Source organism: Chenopodium quinoa, unplaced genomic scaffold (assembly GCF_001683475.1).
Source record: "Chenopodium quinoa cultivar QQ74 unplaced genomic scaffold, ASM168347v1, whole genome shotgun sequence".
Lineage (NCBI taxonomy): Eukaryota > Viridiplantae > Streptophyta > Magnoliopsida > Caryophyllales > Amaranthaceae > Chenopodium > Chenopodium quinoa.
In genome coordinates, this window is record NW_018743850.1 from 2,071,242 (window position 1) to 2,092,536 (window position 21,295).

The following is a 21,295-nucleotide window of genomic DNA, read 5'->3' on the forward strand; positions in this document are numbered from 1 at the left end:
TTATTGATTGTAATTGCCTTTAATAATCTAAGTAGTATTTATTTCCATTGAAATTCTTTTATTGGATATAAAGATGATATATTATTTAATTTGAAATTTATATATTTACATGTATATTGTGCCAATAGTTTTATTGTAGATTTTAATTTGTTGTTTGATTAATGTTTTGATATTTATTAAATGACATTTATAAATAAGTCTTTAGCCATATAGTCACTAAATTGTATAGTTTTATTGGGAATAATATGTATTATTAATGTAATAAATGTATAATACTTTTAAATATTTTCAACTCAACTAATCAACAATAAATTTTTTTCTTTCTCAATTGTAGTTTTAATGAATTTTGCCTTATTATTGACCGATTCCAAGAATTTGACTTCAAACTAATAAAATAATCCCTGTCCGGCTTACTGTCAAAATCGAATACCTTTAATGGGACACATCGAGTTAAATTTAGATTCAGTTAAATTTGGATTCGGGTCATTTTGGATTAAGTCAAGTCAAATGTAAAGCTAATGATAAGAACAATTGGTCAAAATAATCATGCATTCATTTATTTCATTAAAAGTCTCAAACTTTCAACAAAAATCAACTTCATACATCAAAATGCCTACAAAAAATGGTAATCGCCTAATCAGGCAGATGATATGCGAAGTACTAAATAATACAGTACAAATACAGTACAATTCAACTGAATTATTCGATATCAATCTACACCTTCAAATTGAATATTAAACCAAAAACCCAATTGGGTCATCCTAATTTTCAACAAACAAACAAATTACAAATCAAAAAATTATTCCATGAATTGAATTTTCACAACCCCAGAAAAATTAAGATCCGCAATACGAAATTATAAGTAAAATTTAAAAAATTGTGAAATGGGGTCAAAAAAGATTGAAACTTGATGCTAAAAATCTGCAGGAAAAACTTGATTGTTCTTTTATTTGTTTGATGAAGAAGGAGGAGGAGAAGAAATGAAACAATTGTTGGAAAATCATATTCTTGACAAGTTTCCTTTTAGGAGGAAAAATACTTCCAATTTTGGGTTTGAAGTAGTAGCAATTTTTTGAGGTTAATTGATTTTCCTCCATTTCATTTTGATTCTTCATTTTCTCTTTCATCTGCTCCATTTTTTCACTCGTTTTTTTTTTGGACAAAGACTAAAAGGAGTTGAAATTAAGGAATGTTATGAAATTTTTGAAAGTGTGACTCGAATTCTTTTTTGTGTGATGAGATTCTAGAGAGAGAGTGAAGGGATTATATAGGATGAAGGGGGAAAATGTGAAGGCACAAAAAATTAAGAAAGGAAAAAAAGAGAAGAAAATTCAAGTGCTTGGAGAGCAAGGAAATGGTAGGAGCCAAGAGGGGCCAGCCGGAGGTGAATCAAGAAGTTATGACTCAAGACTCAAGTGTGCAACATTGCAAGCTTCATCCAAAATAAAGGTTAAGAATACAATACAAAGGTTATTCTTTTCGGTAATAGAAAAATTAATTAGCCTTTTACTTCCTTTGTTCTTTTCTAGTTGACATGTTTCTTTTATCATGTTTGACAATACATCGATTTAATGATTGTCGATAAACCAATATGAGTAAATTGAACTAAATTGTAAGAAATTAGAGATAAACAAAGAAATGAAAAGAAAGGCAAGAAGTTTAGTTGTCAAGGAGCCAACGCTAAGTTTTTTGAGGAAACTAATTCAAGGCTTCAAGGGTGATGATGATGGTGGCCAATTAATTTGGCATTAAGCCACTAATTGGGATGAAAACCTAACCAAAAGGAAGAGTGGGGCGCTGGAGGTGAAGTCATGAACAATAAGGAAATGCACACAGTGCATGGAAGCCAAAGAAGTGACGGAATGACAATGTGTGGTTGGGAATAGGGGTGTACATAAACAGGACTGGACCTGAAAACCGACCTGAACCGGACCTGTTGGGACCGGACCTGATCCGGGCCTGTTGGGACCGGACCTAATCCGGACCTGTAGATTCAGGTCCGGTCCCGATCCTTAAAATTCAGGAATTTCGATTTTCCGGTGGCGGTCCCTGGTAAAAATCGGGGGTTTCAGGTCCGGACCTGAAACCCGGTAAAAAATACATATATTTTTTTAAATATATAACAAACCCTCCTTTCCAAACTCTTCCATAGTTCCATTTGCTGAAACCCTCCTTGCCTCCTCCTCCTGTTCTTCTCTCTCTTCCATTCGCTCCTCTCTTCTCTCTCTTCCATTCACGCTCCTCTCTTCTCTTTCTTCCTCCATTCACGCTCCTCTCTTCTATTCTATCGGGACCATGTTCGAGCTTTATACATGGTAAATTCGGTTTTAATGGTCAAATTTGATCATGAAAATTCTAGATCTAGAGTTTTCACAGTTAAATTTTACCAAATAAAACTCATAATTGATGTTTATAAGAGGTAAGTACGCTGTTCTTTAATTTTTTTTTCATTTATTTGGTTTTTTTGTCGATGTTCTTCCGTTTTTTTGCGAATTTTTGGGTGAATTGAGCGAGTTGGGTGAATTTGTTGTGTTTGGGGTTTTTTTTTGTTGTTTTGGTTGTTTTGGGTGGTTGTTTTGGACGGTTTTAGGTGAGTTGTTGTTAGGGTTTGGATTACGGTGTGTGGTGGAGGGGAAAGAGTAGCAACCATGGCTATTAAAACCGAGTTTATTAGGAAGGGGAAGACTGGAAGAGAGCCGATCTAACGGTCTGATGCAAATCAAATCGCCAGATTTCAAATTCTACAACTCCAAATTCGAAAAACCTCAATTTCAATCTCTGTTTTCGAATTTGAGGAGAGAGAAAGTTGCTGGAATGGAGCTTCAGAACATAGTGAAGGAAGCCCTAAATGCTCTCTATCATCACCCAGACGACGTTGTTCGTATGCAAGCTGGTCGATGGCTTCAAGAATTTCAGCGTACTTTTGGTTTTCGTTAATTTAACGATCTATTTCAAAAAAAATTAGTTTGAGATCTGAATTCAAATTTTGAGCAATTGTTATGAGTATTCTAGTTTTGATTGAGTTTAGTTCAATTAGGTTAAATAAAAGCTGATCGATGGTTGTATATTTTCTTAAAGATTCAAAGCAAATTTGTTCATTTTCAACAGGTTATTTGTTAAAAAAAATACAAAACAAGTCTATTCAGGTCCAATCCCGGACCGGACCGGACCTAGTTGTTCAGGTCTGACCCGGAACCGGAACTGTTGAATCAGGTCCGGTCTCCGGTCCTCAAAATTCACTAGGTCCGGTCCGGTTTTGGACCGGTGTACAGCTCTAGTTGGGAACTAGCCATCTTCACTCATGAAGACTACCAAAAGTACGTCCAAATACGGTATGATATAAAATTGTCAAAAAAGAGGGATAGGGCGACGAAGGGAACACCTTCAACTATAGATTAGATGGAGCAAGATATGAAGAACTTCGATAATCGATTAGGAGAATTAGAGACAATCATAACTCACATCTGCATTTATTTGGAGGCTGATGTGGGGTGGCGCTGAAGTTTATTTGCATATTTATTGCCACAAGCTGCTATTCGAAAAATTGAATCTTATGTTCTGAAAAATGATCCTGACAGAGGAGATTTACTTTACTGGCAGGGTAGGTAATAAAGGGAAGTTCAAGATTAAATCTACCTTGCAACTAATCTGAAATGAAGAGGAGAGTACAGATGATGGGTCTTGGGATTTAGTTTGGACTCTTTGGAGGCTTCGAGTACAGCAGCGAATTAGAGTTTTTCTGTGGCTTGTCATGCATGATAAGATCATGTGTAATGCAAATAGATACAAGAGAAATCTGACAAAGGACCCATGTTGTAAGCACTGTCCACATATTGAAGAAAATACCCTTCATGTGCTTCGTGACTGTGTTGCTGCAAGGGAGGTGTGGTAGCAGGTGGGTGGGCCTGCAAATGCTCGTGATTTTCGTGCAGGATCTCTTCAACAATGGCTAATTAGGAATATAAAGGTGCAAGCTCACAATGACATGTCTCCGGAAATTTGGCCTACTTATTTCTCAATTGTTATTTGGTGGATTTGGAAGAGGCGTAATGCTGTGACTTTCAATCGAAATATATAGTGAAATACCAGTAGATGTGAAGCAGTTCTTGTTGGATAGGTTTGAGGAAGTTTGGAGGGTGTTGGGTGATGATACTATAAGTTCTTCCCAACTGCCAGTGGCTCGTAGGGAAGCTTTCATTAAGTGGATGGCTCCTCATGTTGGGTGGCATTCCTTGAATTTGGATGGGGCTGCCAAAGGTGCTCCTGGACTTGTAAGAGGAGGGGGTTTAATCAGAGATGCCACTGGAAAGTTTAGCCATGCATACTCTTTAAAACTTGGACATTGTCACGTTTTCAAAGCTGAAGTGCTAGCAGTGGAGTACGGCTTAGAGCTAGCACAAAGGATGGGCATCACGAAGTTGCAAGTTCAGTTAGATAACAAGGCAGCAGTTGACATTCTTAATAGCAGCCAAAGTTATGGTGGAGAACGTGTTCACCACATTGCAAACTGTCAAAAAATTATTGCTAGTCCTAATTGGCAAATTGAGGTCAAACATATATTTAGAGAAGGAAACAAAGCTGCAGACTAGCTTGCCAACCAAGGAGTAACTCAGAACGACCGCATTGAGTTGATTCAAGTCCCCCCCGCGCTTTAGGTCGTATTTTACATAATGATGTAGTAGGTGTGGCTTTGTCACGGTTTGTTCCTCCGTTGTTTTTTATTTCTTGTTTTTTCTTGGGGCTCTGCCCCTCGTGTGCACCAAAAAAAAAAAAAACCTCACATATGCATTGAAAAATTAATTCAGACTCAACTAAATCTAAGTAAATCGAAAGGTCGAAGACTATAGATTACAATTTTAAGAAAAATAAAAAAAAAATTAATATGTTTGGACTGTTATGAAATATTTGTGGATATCCATTATCTTCCTTGTATTATTTCGGAATATTCTAGATCTAGGGTTTATATTCTTATCTAACCAAACCCTATATATATATATATATATATATATATATATATATATATATATATATATATATTATATGGAATAAAGATATACAGATTAATTTTCTATCAATCTCTTATGTTTCTCCTTATTTCACAACACCACTACTAGAAAACAGTCAATCAACAACGGAAAACCCTGAAATTCCGTCGGAAACGCCCATTTCCGACGGAATTCCGTCGAAAAGCACCGTCGTAGTACACATTGTAGGAATTTCGCGATATTCCGTCGGAAAGGTCTATTCCGACAGAATTTCTGACGGATTATGTTCTGTCGGCGCTTTTGTTGACTTTAAGTTAAAATCCGTCGCAAGGTTTTGACGGAATATTCCGTCGGAGTAGGATACGTTCCGATGGAAATTATCGTCGGTGGTGGAGATGTTCCGACGGAATTTTCCGTCGGAGGAGGTATATTCCGACGGAAAATTCCGTCGGAAAAGTAAATAAAAAAATAAAAAAAAGCACACCTTCCCCACCCAGATCCACCCCCGCCACCAGCCCTCACCACCCACCACGTCCCCAACCCATTTTCCCACACCCAGACCCCTAACCCCACCCAGACACCCCACCCCACCCCACCCAGACCCAGACCCACCTAATAACCCAGATCCACACCAGCCTTACCCATCCCCTGCCCTCCCTACGCACCCATACCCTCTGCCGAAAGCACCCAAACCACCCACCTCCACCCCATAAACCACCTGCTAACTGTGAAACACCACCCAAAAAACCACCATAAAACCCACAAAAATCAAATGAAAAACCACCCACCTCAACCGCCAAAAACAACCAAAATAAACCACCATAAAACCCACAAAAATCAAATGAAAAACCACCCACCTCAACCGCCAAAAACCACCAAAAAAAACCACAAAAAAAATAAAAATAAACAAAGTAATTCGGAAATTAATAAAATTCATGAAAATCACATAAAAAAACCCACAAAAAAAACTCAAAAAAAATGAAAACTAGATAACACTGTAAAAAACCCGAATTAAAATAAGAGAAAGAGAAAAGAAAACTTACCTTGAACTCCATCAAAACCCCGAAATGGCTTGAATTTGGTTTAATAAGGTCAGGCCAAATTCAACCATAAAACCTCTAGATCTAGAGGTTTCATGGTCGAATTTGACCAAAAAAAACCATGAAAAAACCGCACCGAAGAGGAAAGAGAAGGGAAACCGTAGAGGAAAGAGGAGGAAAAAGAAAAAGCAGGAAGAGGAAAGAGGAAAGAGGAGGAAAGAGAAAAAGAGAGGAAGAGGAAAGAGAAAAAGCAAGAAGAGGAAAGAGAAAAAGAAGGAAGGGGAGGAGGAAAAGATCCGGGTAAACCAGGAAGAGGAAAAAGAAAAAGAATGGGGAGGGGGAAAGTGGGTTTTTAAGTAGGTTTTTTTTTTTATTTATTGAAGCAAAATCCGTCGGAATAAGCATTAAATTCCGTCGAAACTTTAATTTTCCGACGGAATATTCCGTAGGAAATTTCCTACGGGTTTTATTTCCGTAGGTAGTCCAATATTCCGACGGATTTTTTTTCCGTTGGAAGTTTAATGTTCCGGCAGAATATTCCGTCGGAAAGCCTATATTTTCCTACGGATTTATATTCCGTCGGAAATTTCCTACGGAATTTCTGTTTTTTTCGACGGAAAAACGTGTCCGTCAGAAGAAGTCCGTCAGAAATAGATCTATTACTAGTAGTGCACGTTATCAGCACCAATCTCTAGCCAATTGAGCATACAATACGATTAACCACTATAATCAAGAAAACCAATACAAGAGCCCTGCACGTTTGATTATAGTCATATCTCAAGGATAAACAAAGGTACGCATATACTCCATATTATGCTTAGTTATTAATTAGTTCTCCATATCAATCTATTTTTCACGACAACCGATAATTCGTCTAAGAAATTTGATGCACTATGAATCTATGATTTAATCTGCCTAACTTGTTTTAAATTTTTTTGAGTACTATAGTTTTTATTAATAGAGTCACTATTCGTGACACTTTCTTTGCATAATTCTATTATTTATTTGGATAATTGAATTTATTAAATCGATAGTTATGGATCATGTCGCTTACTTTTGCGATTGTTCAAATAAATGACATAATTATTAGCTTTATATATTAATACTAGATGGTGTGTTTATCCCATTACCCACTAAAATCTTGCGTCATTAGATTTTTTTTTTTTTTTTTATAATCCATGTCATCATGTTTATGCATGCATATTTGTTAAAATCCCGATCCGGATCTTACGATCCTACGATTCTACGATACAAAATTGCGTGATCGATCCGGATCTTTGGTAGGATCTTAAAGTTTGTAGGATCTTACGATCCTACTCTGATATTAATTATGAGTGGTAGGATCTCAACACGATCCTACGATTTTATTACAATCCTATGATCCGATCCAATATTTTACTATAATATGAGACTTTGATTTATTTTGACATATTTTTTTATTACTCATTTGGTTATATGCACCTAAATTTAATGTATTCAATAATTATCATTAATAAATTAGCGAATCCGAGACATTTATATGATTTTATCAATTGACAACTTGCAATTGTCATAGTTAAGGTCTCATTCTTGACAAATTTGCACATAATTTATTAATTTAAACTTGTGTTATTAATCTTCTAACTACCATACAGACAAAGCGAAATGAAGATCGACCTTTCTTAAGCAAACCAATGTCTTTTAGCATTGAAACCCCTTAGAAGAAATGTTTTTAAGTCAATATATAGCATAATATATAATATTATTCGTTATTTACGATCCGATTTTATCGATTCGATCCCACCCCCCCTCATCGATCCAGGGTAGGATCCCGATCCTAATAACCTTGATGCATGTATGTAATTGAATTTCTCTTTAGTTGCATGTGATTACTGTCTACTTTGTTTATTTGATGCATACCTTTTATAAGTTTGATCAATGATTTGTATGGTTATAATTTACACATAATTACTTCCTTAATGTTTGATCAATGTTTTGTATGGTTATGTCAAAATCCTAACGCACTGATGTATTCTAATTAGCATTCTTCTACAACTTTATTAAAACCTCAAATTAAACCAGTTATCAAGAAATATTTTATTGTAGTTTTTGTTGATTTATTATTAAGAAAAACTTGATTTTGGGAGTCGTCATTACTGTGCCGAAAGGTGTGTAACTAACCTCACAATCGTATTATTGTTTTTAGTCATATTTGTATTTTGAAAATCGCAAGTCATTGAATTTATTAAAAGAATAAAATAGTGGTACGGTGTTTGAGACTAAGTCATTGATTGGAGCCTCAAGCCTATTGAAGTTTATTTGATCATACATGAACTTTTGTTGTATATGTTGACACTCACTTAGGGGGTCAGTTTATGTTGATCTTTAAAGTGTCATAAAGTTGAATTGTTATTTCTCCCTAGTCTAGTTGGCATGCAATGGATTTGTTGAGAACGGAGTAAAAACAAAGTGTTTTTGAAAGAATTCTTATTGACATTACATCATGGGAAATTATAATGTTTAATAATTAAGACCTAAACTAATTCGTTATGTTGTTATGTTACTTGTACATAGTATATTGTTTCATTAGTTGATTACAAGTCAAATGTGTATGAGGTTCATAATCTTTAATAATTGTTCCTAGTTGATTGTTTAGAGGAAATGTGTGATATTAGTTTTCCAATTAAGCTCATTAGAAATAACTGTTGTAGTTATGAAATTCATAAATTGAGAATTTATATGAGTACTATTTAGTTATTGAGGTGCTTGATCTTGATTATCAAAAATTTAAGTTATTATATAAAATATCTGTAGGTGTTTTGGTAGAAGATATTTAATTGTGATCTATAGTCATAGTAAGTAGTCAAGTACTTAAGTGTACTGTTGGATAAATTTATAAGAGAGACTCGTAATTGCATATAACTTGGAGCTCCTTAAATTTGTGAAGGAGAATAATTTAAATTGGCTTCTAGTATTTACTTTATTCATGAAACATTCACATATTTTTCTTTTGATATGATGTTTTATATACGATAAGTGTCTAAATGTGTGCCAATAAGTTATTTATATAAACTTTCATGTGAATCCTTTATTTCCCACTCTGATAATTTTGCTAAGAGATGCTTTGATCAACTTGATTTTACTATTCTATAGTACTAATACTATTATATTTTGTTAATTAAACTCAAAAATTTTCAACCTTTCTTCTTCTTGAAAATACATATCATCAAAGGTTTGTGCTGCTGAAATGTGTAACAAAATTTTTTCAAGCCACTATATATAGTAGCAAATGAAGAAACTAGTCAAATAATACAAGTCTTAATACTGGACCATTGAAGTGCCACAAACCCTTAGTATATAGCGAAAAAAATTATTTGTGTATCATCGTATTTCTAAGTTTGATGCCTAGATACCCCAATATTCTCATAAATTATAATGAGACACAATTGTGAGAAAGATTTTAAATTATGAATGATTGTTTGTTAGATATATATTATATATGCAGCAAACTATTTTTATTAAATAAATAAATAAATAAAATAATTGACGTTTACATTGTACTAGATATACCATTCCCGAAAGTGAATGAGATTTTGTATGATTAAAAGGATAACAAGCATGTTTGCATGATGATTTCTTTGGTCTTTTTTTTTTTTTTTTAACCAACCCTTGACTCTTGTTCAAGTGCAAGGAAGCAAATTATTTTTGCCAACGAGACACAAGGTAGGTTGATTACATGATGATATCTTGATTATAATTCATTAAAAAGTTTATAAGAATTGCAAACATAATTTTAACTGAGAAACAATCTATATGAGTTTAAGGAATTTAACATGACATTGTGAGCTACTTAAATTACATGATCAATATTTTTTTATTATACCCATAGTTTTAAGAATTTTTAATTAATATAACCGGGCAAGAGGAACACGTAAGAGTTTTATAAGAATAAGTTTACTTTTGCTTGATACATGACATTGCCAAAATAATTTATTGCTTAAAATGTGCAAAGGGATTTGTGTCGGATTAATTTCATACTCACATATGCAAGGATTAGGGGGAGATAGCATTTATTTCATTGTTATATGTAATCTTTGCACATGAATAATAAGATACATTGATAATCAGTTTGCTACACACATTAGCTTAAATATCAATGATTTATTAAGGGATGGTCGCATAATTATTAAATATTTAGAATGACATCATCTTGAAGACAGATACGAATAAATGGCATTGTATACCAGTTGTACATTTTCCAATTAAATTTGATGTCCTAGAGAAGCATCATCAGTTGCTAATGAACCTAAAGCACGCCTGAAGCGTTGTAGGACTTGTAGCCCAATAGGTTCCAAAGATTATGTTAAGTAAAATTGATATGTACCATGATTATATAAAATACTCTAAAAGAGTATAAAATGTCCAACAAGCTTAGCATGTATCAAGATTATAATCAAAAGCACTCTAGCAGAGTATGAGTTAATATTAGATCAAATATTAGTCGATTGTCTTGCCAATTGTATAAAGAAACACATGTTGGTGGTCTAATATCACATCATACACATGGCCATGCATAAAGTAAAGTGATCACTATTGTTGGAAAACTGACTAGAGTTCAATTTCAGAGATGTGATTGGATGTGATAATTAAATTAGGCCATCCGGGTTCAATAAATACCCGTTATGGAAATCTGAAGTTTCATTTGATAATGTGCTGACACTTTCTCAATGTTAGATTTATGAAATAAATTGAATGGCAAGACATAACATTGAGATTGAGCTATAATACTTTGTGTTGATGAAAATTTCAAGAGTTAATAGTTTTTGATTTTCATATATACGAAAGAGTAATAGGCGACCAGAAGTTCACCAGAATAACTTATATATTATTTTCAAGTATTAGGTGACCAAAATCTCACCAAATACACTATTTAAGTCTTCAAAGATCTTGAAGATCACCACCTAGTATAATTACAAGCAAGTGATTTACGCTTGTATACTAATTCTATTGATTAGGGCTATTATATGTTAGCACATAAGAAATAGGAGAAGAAGGAAAAACATACAACTGCATAACACATGTCTCCCCATTGACATTGATCTCCAAAAGAGAAAATATTATGGAAAATTTAATAATAAATACACATGAAATGTAAAGTTATTGAATAAATGATTTTTCATTGAAATTGTTCTCCGGAAGAGATAAATCTTGTTTAATAAAAATCTTCTGAGAGATAAATTTTGATTGTGATCCTCCCAATGAATGAATTTTAATACAAATTTATATACTAAGTTGGTATAGAATTAGACGCCCCTATAAAAGAAATATTTTACCAACTTAAGGGGAGAAAAATCAGCAAAAGTTGGAAAAATCGAAAAATAAAAATTTGATGATCCCTATAATGGTAGTTTGAAAAGTTATATGCCAACTTTTGTCTATATACTATCAAGATATGTTGCACATTTATGATTTGATTTGTATTCAATTATGACTCATGTTACATAACGTTGAAGATACATTTTGGTCATATTAAATTATGTGTATACATTAAGATAAAATCTTGCCAATTATACACGAAACACTACACCTGAAGTGTGGGTTGTATGATCGGTTCCAAAATATAGATATGATATGTGGCAAGATAGTGCACTTAACACTTTTAATAGTGTAATAGTATATAAATACCCCAAAAGTGGTATAGATATCAGAATTGTTATAATAGATGCCTTATGATGTAAGAAAAATTATGATGGTACCAATGAAAAATGTTTTCAGATATCATTGTCAAAATAGCATGCAAATTAAAATTGTACCTTGAGAAATTATATGATGATACCGGTATAAGATGGAACCAATAAATAATGCATATGCATGACAGAATGGACTAGTGAATAAAGGGTCTGAAATATATGTCCATTTTGATGTCAACATAATGATAATCATGATAAGTTTATCACGGACCAAAAGTCCAATGAAATATGGATTTTTAAATCCACACTGTACAGTGTCTTGCATTATTTTGAGTCTTATGTATGTTCATATTCATATATGAGTCTAGGTTAATGTATTATTGAAGGTATAATTATAATGGTTAAGGCAATTTTAAACAGAGATTTCGAATGAAATGTGGACAAACACATGTATTATTATTATTATTATTATAGGTATGGTGATATGAAGACTCACTTGTTCGCGTGAAAATTTGAAGATTTTGGAGGATCAAAAATCAAGGAATGATACTATTCTACGTTATGTGAGAAGACACTCAACTATATTGGATTCATTGCATTAGAAGACCTCAAGTTATGTATTGATCGGGGGAGAAATTACTCGCTATACTCTTTTTCCCTTATCCATGGTTTTGTCCCACATTGGATTTTCCTGGTAAGGTTTTTAACGAGGCAAAATTTCGAGCATATTACGAAGAATGTTGTACTCTTTTTCTATCATTAGGTTTTTATCCCACAGGGTTTTTCCTAATAAGGTTTTAACGAGGCACAGTCTTCGATAATGGACATCCAAGGGGGAGTGTTATGAAATATTTGCGGATATCCATTATCTCCTTGTATTATTTCGAATATTTTAGATCTAGGGTTTATAATCTTATCCAACAAAACCCTAATTTTATATATATAATATATATATATATATATATATATATATATTATATATATATATATATATATACCCAATCATTTGAAATAAAGATATACAGATTAATTCTCTTTCAATCTCTTATGTTTCTCCTTATTTCACAACATGGACCACATATGTAGAGAGTAAAATAAGTTTGCTTTACATTGATGCATCCATATATATTTGATTTTACTAGTTTCTTGAACAAAAATGTGTACAAATTATTTATTTATTTTATTACATTTTATATGAAATATTGTTCGATTTGTCACAATTATTCAATTTTTAAACATATACTTCATCTGTTCCATTTTATATGACACATCTCATATATATATATATATATATATATATATATATATATATATATATATATATAATACATAGCTTGTGATTTTTTAATCACAACATTGCATTGGAAAATTGTGGAGATTTATAATGAGACAATCAATTAGGAGTAAACTGAGTACTTCCATTTTTATTTTTTTTAAGTGTCCCACGTTGACTTTTGCACTATTCACATAATCTATTTTGACCAATTTTAATGATTTATGCATAAAAAAAAATATTATAGTCATGTGGATGATTTTTGGAATCGTCTAAATGTATAATTTTTAAATATCCACTTTTTATGACATATATAAATTGATAATTAAATATATTATTGATTAAAATTCTACATTACATGTCCAATCCAATGGGATCACTTAAATAGAAATAATAGTGACATTACATTTGATCAACCTTTTTTATTATTTGTAAGCTCTTTCCATATCCTTTTCAATTTTCATCTTCATTATTTCTACAATGATATTGTTGAGTATACAATTATGGATTATTACATACATGTACGCCTCGATCCACCACACTTATATATGTCTTTCGAGTTTTCGACCGTCTCCCGCCATAATACATAAAAACGCCAAATTTTCATAATAATAAAAAAAAAAAAGCAAAAAGCAAAGTAGCAATTCACTTTTTTATTTTATTTTATTTTTATTTTAATCAAGTATGATTTTAGGTTTTTAATTAAATTATCCTAAAAGTGGATCTTTTTATTCGCAAATTAAAAGTTGTATCAATCATTTTCCTCAAAAAAAAAAAAAAAAAAAAAAAAGTAAAATTAAAAAAGAATATTGTATCAATCATTTCCTCATTTACTTCATTAGTTCTCTAAAAGTTGAAAGTGCAACAAGTCCAATTCATTTTTTTTTTTATTTTTTTTTAATTTTTATTAACAAGTCCAATTCATCTTTAATGCTTGAAAGATGAAACAGTCAACTATCCATCTCTCCAATTTACCTATAAATTCTAGAAAAAAAAAAAAGTTTGTTAATTTATAACAAAATGACGAGGTCAAAGATACATGTATGTACCTAAGTACGTAACAAATAAATGGTCAAACTAACTTTTCTTCAAGTAGACTTCACCGGAACTTTGACTCTTTCTAATTAAAAAAAAATAGAAATTGATCATTATATTTGATCTAGTACCTCGTCCGAGTCTTATCAGCAAATAATACTTCTCCAAATTTTATACAAGTGACATTTATAAAACTAAAAAAAAAAAAAAAAGAATAGACCATTGGTTGCCCACTTATGTCACTTTATTCGAATAATTTTCAGTCAAAATAATTTCAGTTCAGCAAATAAGGAGCAGATATATATTGATGTTAGAGATATAACATAGCGGAAAATATATGTGTGATATATTTTCCGTAAATATCATTAAGTAAATAATATAAAAAAAATTAAAAAGATTTTCGGCTCTCTTGTGTCGTGAGACAAGACATATAGGTTCTCCTTGTACCGTGAGACAGGGTTTATATTGGTTCTCCTTGTGCCGTGAGACAAGGATTTTAAATGTTTTGAGTGTGGTTTACTCGAAAAACCAATATTTGTTTGGAGCTCGGTTTTTCTCAAGAAAAACCAAATGAAATACGACGAGTTCGAGAAAAAAAGACGTTCTCATTGTAATTTTTTTGCAGGTTCGAAAAAAATGACGTTCCTGCTTGGTTGATGATTGATGGATTCAAAAGCTGAACATTCTCATCATTCAAAAAAAAAAAAAAAATGAAGGCGACATCAACAGAGTAGTGCATCTCGATCGACTTTAACAAAAGTGAAAAAAATGAAGGCGACATCAACAGAGTAGTGCAACTCGATCGACTTCAACGAAGTGAAGAATTTTCAATCGCAACATTCGATAGCTGTGCCCGACCGGGCGGATTAAAGCGTTTTTGAAGGTGTACTCGCACCCTGCCAGGCGGGCGTTGCCCGACCGGGCGAATTGACTACAGGAATTTGATAGGTTTCACGCCCAGCCAGGCGGTGGTTTGCCCGACCGGAAGGCGGGACGTCAAGGTTAACGAGCCTGGGAAGTTGCCCTCGTGCTCGGTCAGGCCACGGCCGGGCGCGCCTTTTTTCCGGAGTCGGTTTGTATATTTTGTCTTTTATTTTTGGTGACATATATATATATATATATATATATATATATATATATATATATATATATATATATATTATCATTGATTCACAATACAGTATCATTGAACCCTAAACACATAAACACAAACCTACCCTTTTGAGATGTGAACATCGTTGTGTAAAACTTGGGGGGCGTGCGTCACTAGGATACCTGTACCGGTGGTGGCGTATTTCGCTTCTAAGTCAGTGGGTACCAAACCACGGCACAATTGAAGGAGGACATGTTTTTGATTTTGAGTATGGCGAATTTGTTCCAGGGAAGTTTTTGATTTGTCTATTATTACTCTTGGAATCAACAGGTATTTTTCCAACAATTTAGAAGCGAAATAGTATTAATTTTTATACTATTGATTTCCTGAATTAGGGACAAATTACAATCTTGAGAAACAAGAAATTTGAACGGCGTGTAATTGTCAAATTAGAAGAACCCTATTTATTTATTTTATTTATTTTTTGATAAGATAAGGTATACGGGCTTAATAATTCCTCTATCACATAGAAGGTTCATTAGAATCTAAAAGTCTCCCTGTCACATGAAAGACTGATAGATTAGAAGAATTCTGATTAATGAGTACTGCATGCATTGTTCGAATATATTTTTCGAGAAAAAGGGGAATTTATTGGCGCATAATTTATAATATTGATTTTTTGCGTCGGAATTTCTATTGGAATTTATGATCTTGTTCCGTCAAATAAATCTACAGAGCAAGGAGCTTCTTTTTGATCTGATGATGCGGTGTTATCGGCAAAAAAGGTTTAAGATGATGTCAGATAATAATTTCAACAGAGTAATTTTGGTTACAAGCCTTAATTCCTTGTTGGATATTGGTTGCTGTCAAGTTGCATTGTGGATTTGTGGTGGAATTAATCAAATAATTTCAATTGTGGGAACATCAATATAATCCCCACGTGGCATGCTACATAGTAGTTCCTTCGCCGAATGGAGAATCCCTCAAAGTGGTGTTAAAGGATTGTTGATTATTATTATGTGCCCCAAGTATGCATAATTTTATTATTATGAAATATTGCGGCAATGTGGGGGTTGAGTTAGTGTTTTCCCGTGTTGGTGAGTATTTTGAGATGGGGAACCTTTTTTGAGCTCTTAGTCTATAGCTAAGTGATATTTGTGTTGTTAAATTACAAGTACCTTTTTTATGCAACTTGTTGTGTGCTTTGTTTAATCATGTATGATTATGTGCTTTGCAATTTTTCCTAATTGATTAGGGATGTTAATTGTTTTATTTTTTGATAGTTTTTGTGTTGAATTGTTTCCCTAATCTTAAAAAAATATTTGTTGAGCATGGAGTACGTTGTGATAAGCTTGTGAGGTTCCTTGTTGAGATTTAGAATTATTGTTGTTAATTCTTGTGGTTTTTAGTTTAGCTTATATTTTGAACTTGAAATGTGTATAACTACTAGAGAACTAGCATTTGACTTTTCATGTTGAAGGTCTAGAGGGACCGGATTTTCTCCATACTGGAGAGCAGAAGTGAAAGGTATGATTTGACAAGGACTAGTAAGGTTGTACAAGTCTAAATGTTATGGACTCCATATGCGGTAAGAATAGAAATTAAATTTCTATGTCTTCAATGTTGATTTTATATCATGTGAATATTTGCTATGTGGGGGTAGTTTTATAGTTTAGGTTGTTATACTAGTAAAATGTTATTCACCCAAGTTGTTAGTTGTCTCTCCTTGAAATTTTGACAGGAGTTAGGTTTTATCACAAGGTGTGATGTGTGGGGGTTTTTTAACTTTGAAGTTTATTCTGTAAAGTACGTTTCATACGGCATGTGTGATCAGTATATATGTTGAACTATGAGCTATGTGTGTAAGTTTGTATGACTTTAATATGACTAATCATGTATGTGAAGTTTCTCAAGTACAGTTTATATCATGTATTAACCTGTTACCTCGGTTGATCATGTGGGTGTTCTTTGTTTCTTAAGCTTTGGTGTGGCCAGTGTAGTTGATGAGTGAATCAACTAAGGTAAGTATAATGACTAAAGCATGAACTAGTTTTTTTATCTTGTGTTTACTTTCTTGTTTGAAAGGTTTAAATGGATTGATTTCTTGGTATTCTAGTAATGGTGGATAGGAATCTGGAACCATATGAATAGACCATGATAAATGTTACTTGAACTAGTTTTGAAGAGAAAAAGCATGTTAACTTAAAAGTAAGCTCTTGTTGAGTTTTATGTGCTTGATATTTATATGTCTTGTCTTGCCATGAAATGTCCTTCAGTTGTAAGTGCCTTTTAAAGGAAATTGGAAGGTTTTTGTTTGCATTGGAAGGAGGTTGAGGGTAAGATATTGTGTTTTCACAGTATACATGTAAGTTTGGTATTGACGCAATTTTATTACTCACTTGTATTATGAGTTTGTCATATTTGCAGTGAGGTTGCGTAGGCTTTCTAACGTGATTGATTATAAATCATGGTATTTGTTAGTGATGCAATTATATAAGACAACTCAAGGTATAAGGTATAACCTTCATATATTAAATTAAATTTTGCAATTAATATGGTGAGTGGACTAGACAAGTCATGTGGGGATCAAGCGTAAGTACCCAAACTATGTCAAATATTTTTCATTCTTGGCATGCTAATGCACTGATGTAATGCGTGTGTGTGTTTATTATGATGAGCATTGATGTTGGTCAGATGCTAGACTAATCATATGTTGTTCGTTAGATGCTAGCCTAATCATATGTTGTTGATTACACATGTATTGTATTGGTTTATTGAGATTGATGGTCTTAATTTTTATCCATGCCAAGATGAAAGTATGAGATAATGAGATGAATGGTATTATTCTGGGTGGTAAGATCATTGAATCGACCAAGGTATGTATCAAGCTCATTCTCACTGTGTAGAGAACCTGATTTGGTGAATAAGTTGCTCATGTTAAAACCTGAGTTGTTGGTGTGGATTAGCTTTAATGTTTGATTCAATATGCAGAAAGAAATTTGTTGGTTCACTAAATTAATCTGTCTAGATAGCATTTTCCAATCGTTGTTGGGGTTGGAGCAGTGTAGGGGACAAAGGTTAAGTAAATAACAAAAATTATGATTTCCCTACCAGAGTATGTTTTTATAGGTTGATGGGTTGTACTCTGTTTTGATTTATTTGCAAAGCACATCGTCAGCTTCGTTCTCTCTCCGTTGACCGTCTTTGGCATGTCGCTTGGTGCGGTTCTTCCTCTTCTCTTGCCATCGAGGTTAGTCTCTCTCCTTTTTTTTTTGTTTTTTTTTTTTTTTAATTTCATCTAAATTTCGGTTTTTTAGGAATTATTTTCTAATTTAGTGATATTTTTCCGGATTTTATCTGGAATTTTTAGTTGATTCTGCTTAGTTTGATGATTTAGGATGATTTTGCGCTGTTAAATTTGGGAAAAGAGAAAAAAAAAAAAATTGGATTCATTTTTTATTTTTATTTCATTATTATTTCGATTATGTTGGAATTCATCTGCGAAATTTCGGTTTGTTAGGTTGATTTTGCTTAATATGATGATTTAGGAATTTAGGTTAATATTTTGCCTGTAAATTCGAGCAAAGAGAAATACTTGTATTTAATTTTGATTTTAATCTTCTAATTTCTAAGTGATTAATATATTTCGGAATTTAGCTGTAATATTTCCGTTTTGTGGTTGATTCTGCTTAATTTGATGACTTACTATGATTTTGTGCCTTTTAAATATGAGCAAAGAGAAATAACTGGCTTGGATTTAATTTTAAATTTAATTTCATCAATTTTTAATTATTTGCTTTAATTTGCTGAAACTTTTTGCAATTTAGCTGCAAATTTTTGTGAATTACTATGATTAATTACCAGCAAAGAAGAAAAAAAAAAAGGATTTCATAGGACTTGTCAAATTCTTGAGTGAATTTTTTTGTTATCATCTTATTGATAAACTGATTTTAGACCAAATTGCAGGGGTTGTTGGTGACTGGTGCGTGAGGTGACTGGTTGCTGTTGTTTCTTGTTATTGTTGCGGTGGAGGTGCAGCGAGGGGCTGATGGTACTGTTGTTGATTTTATCCATGGTTTTCTTGTGGGGAGGGTTGTGGATGATAGAGAAATAGCTGTCCAATTCGTGAAATATGGTCCAAATGCAGAGAAAATGTAAGTGTTACTATTATTTTAATGTGTCTCGAATTGCTATGTTGTTTGGGTGTTCATGGTGTATTATATTGTGGTTTGAATCATATATGTGTGCGAACTAGTAGTTATCTATAATCAATAGGATTATTCATATTTAAGTATAGGTATGGTCTAGCTTAAATTTGACTCCTAGCTAGTTGATAATAAAATGAAGCTAAGTTCTTATTTAACAATTCTTTGAATGTTTTGTGTTTGTACTTTGAAGACTGTAATGTGTTTTGTGTAGGATTGACATGCCCTAATGCACTATAATGACTTAAAGACAGTATAATCATTCAGGTCATCAGGTGGTTTCTTCCACAGAGGATGTATCAAAGACCATTGGTCTGAACCTGTTAAAACTCTCCTACACCCTTATCAAAGACCTTTAAGATGTCTTAATGCTGATAATTCGTATAAAGATCCCTTCGTATTCAACACCCGAAAGTCCAGAACTTGATTAAGGTGTCAGTTTCAATTTATAAGATGATATGGAGTGAAAAATGATTAAGGTATAGACGTAAAGTAAAATTCAAGTGATATGCGAGATTACTAGGTTTGAGTGGTTTTCTAGAGGAGAAACAGTGAGCATGTAAGCAATGAACAGGGCACTTGAAGATGAAAATGATTTAATGATGAATGTGATGAAAGAGATTCCTGTCTGACATTGGTATATTATGATATCTGCTTCTATTGGATGCACCCTTTGAAATAGTGTTTGTCATAATGCAAATCTTTTGGAAATTTGTAAGAATTTTTAATGAACCTAATTCTATGATCGACATTAGAATGCAAATTAAATGGAATGTGATCAAGGTCCTTGCTTAATCCAAGTAAGATTAATAGTATACATTGAATGGGTAGACATGGAACCTGATTAGTTGTACGGAGTATTACATTGTAAGATTGGATGCGTAATATGGTTGAGGTGTGTTTTGAGTATGTCTTGGGTTCTGTCTAAGAGTTCAGCTTTATTTGAGTTATTGACTCTTAGTTTAAATACTTATATGAATGCTTACTTGACTTCTTAGTTTATATAATTATATGAATACTTACTTGACTTCTTGTTGTGATCTTTTTAGCTTTGGATAGTGTATTATTGACCTGATAGGAAATTCTTCCTTTGTAGTCTGAACTCTATTTGTAGTCTGACTGATAAAATGGCATTGAGGATTTTGCTGGCTAGCATTAAAGGACTCATTTTTGTAGTCTGAACTCTCTATTGATACTTTGTTTGCCTACATTTCCAACTTTGAGTAGCCACTTTATTAACCGATTGTTTTTCAGTTACTTGGCATGAATTACTTTTGTTTCTAATCTTCATTGATTTGATGTTGGTTGACAAGTATGTCATTGAGATGGTTTGATTTCTTTATTTTGCAGCTGTAACCTTCTGAGAATGGCTATGTCAAGAACTATCATTTACATAGCTGGTTCACATACTCCATACTTCTTCTGGTTTTAAGCACAGCCGATTTTTGCCTTGTTGCTGTTCTGCTGGAGCTGCTGTCCCTGCTGCTCTAAAAGCTAAAATTGTATATTTTATTTTATCATTATTTTGCAGGTGTAAAGTTACAGTTATTAATGAAAATATATGAGTTTTATGTTTATTACTTATATATATAAGTGTTTGGCGGTCAACTCAAGTAAAAAAACCAAAAAAAAAATAAAATAAATAAATAAATAAATTTTTTTGGGTACTAAAGGACAGCGGTTTGGCCCACTGAACCGCTGCATTACGCCTTACCATCCACCTGTAAACAACAAATGGGAAGTGGTTTGGAGTGTGAACCTCTGCCCATTTCCTCTAAATGGGAAGTGGTTTGAACCGCTGCCCATTACAAGGAGGCAATGGGCGACCCCCTTAGCCCTAGCAGTTCAAAACTGCTTGGCAATTGCATTTTTCTACTAGTAGAAGTATAGTGGCGATAAAACTCTATACAACAATTTTATCTTAAAAAATCTATCCAAAATTCGTTTACTTAGCATCACATGTGTCACAATAATACTTAATTTTCGCCTATGTGA

At 32.9% G+C, this 21,295-nt stretch overlaps 2 long non-coding RNA genes across 2 annotated transcripts; both read left to right on the plus strand.

Moving 5' to 3' along the window:
* The first annotated feature begins 2,105 nt into the window (after positions 1–2,105).
* Positions 2,106–4,897, plus strand: LOC110685914. Its single transcript, XR_002504118.1, has 2 exons — positions 2,106–2,419; positions 3,601–4,897. It is a non-coding gene; the product is annotated as an uncharacterized LOC110685914 (long non-coding RNA).
* Positions 4,898–15,549: 10,652 nt separating this feature from the next.
* LOC110685915 lies at positions 15,550–21,112 on the plus strand. Its single transcript, XR_002504119.1, has 3 exons — positions 15,550–18,345; positions 19,062–19,249; positions 20,651–21,112. It is a non-coding gene; the product is annotated as an uncharacterized LOC110685915 (long non-coding RNA).
* The last annotated feature ends 183 nt before the right edge of the window (positions 21,113–21,295 follow it).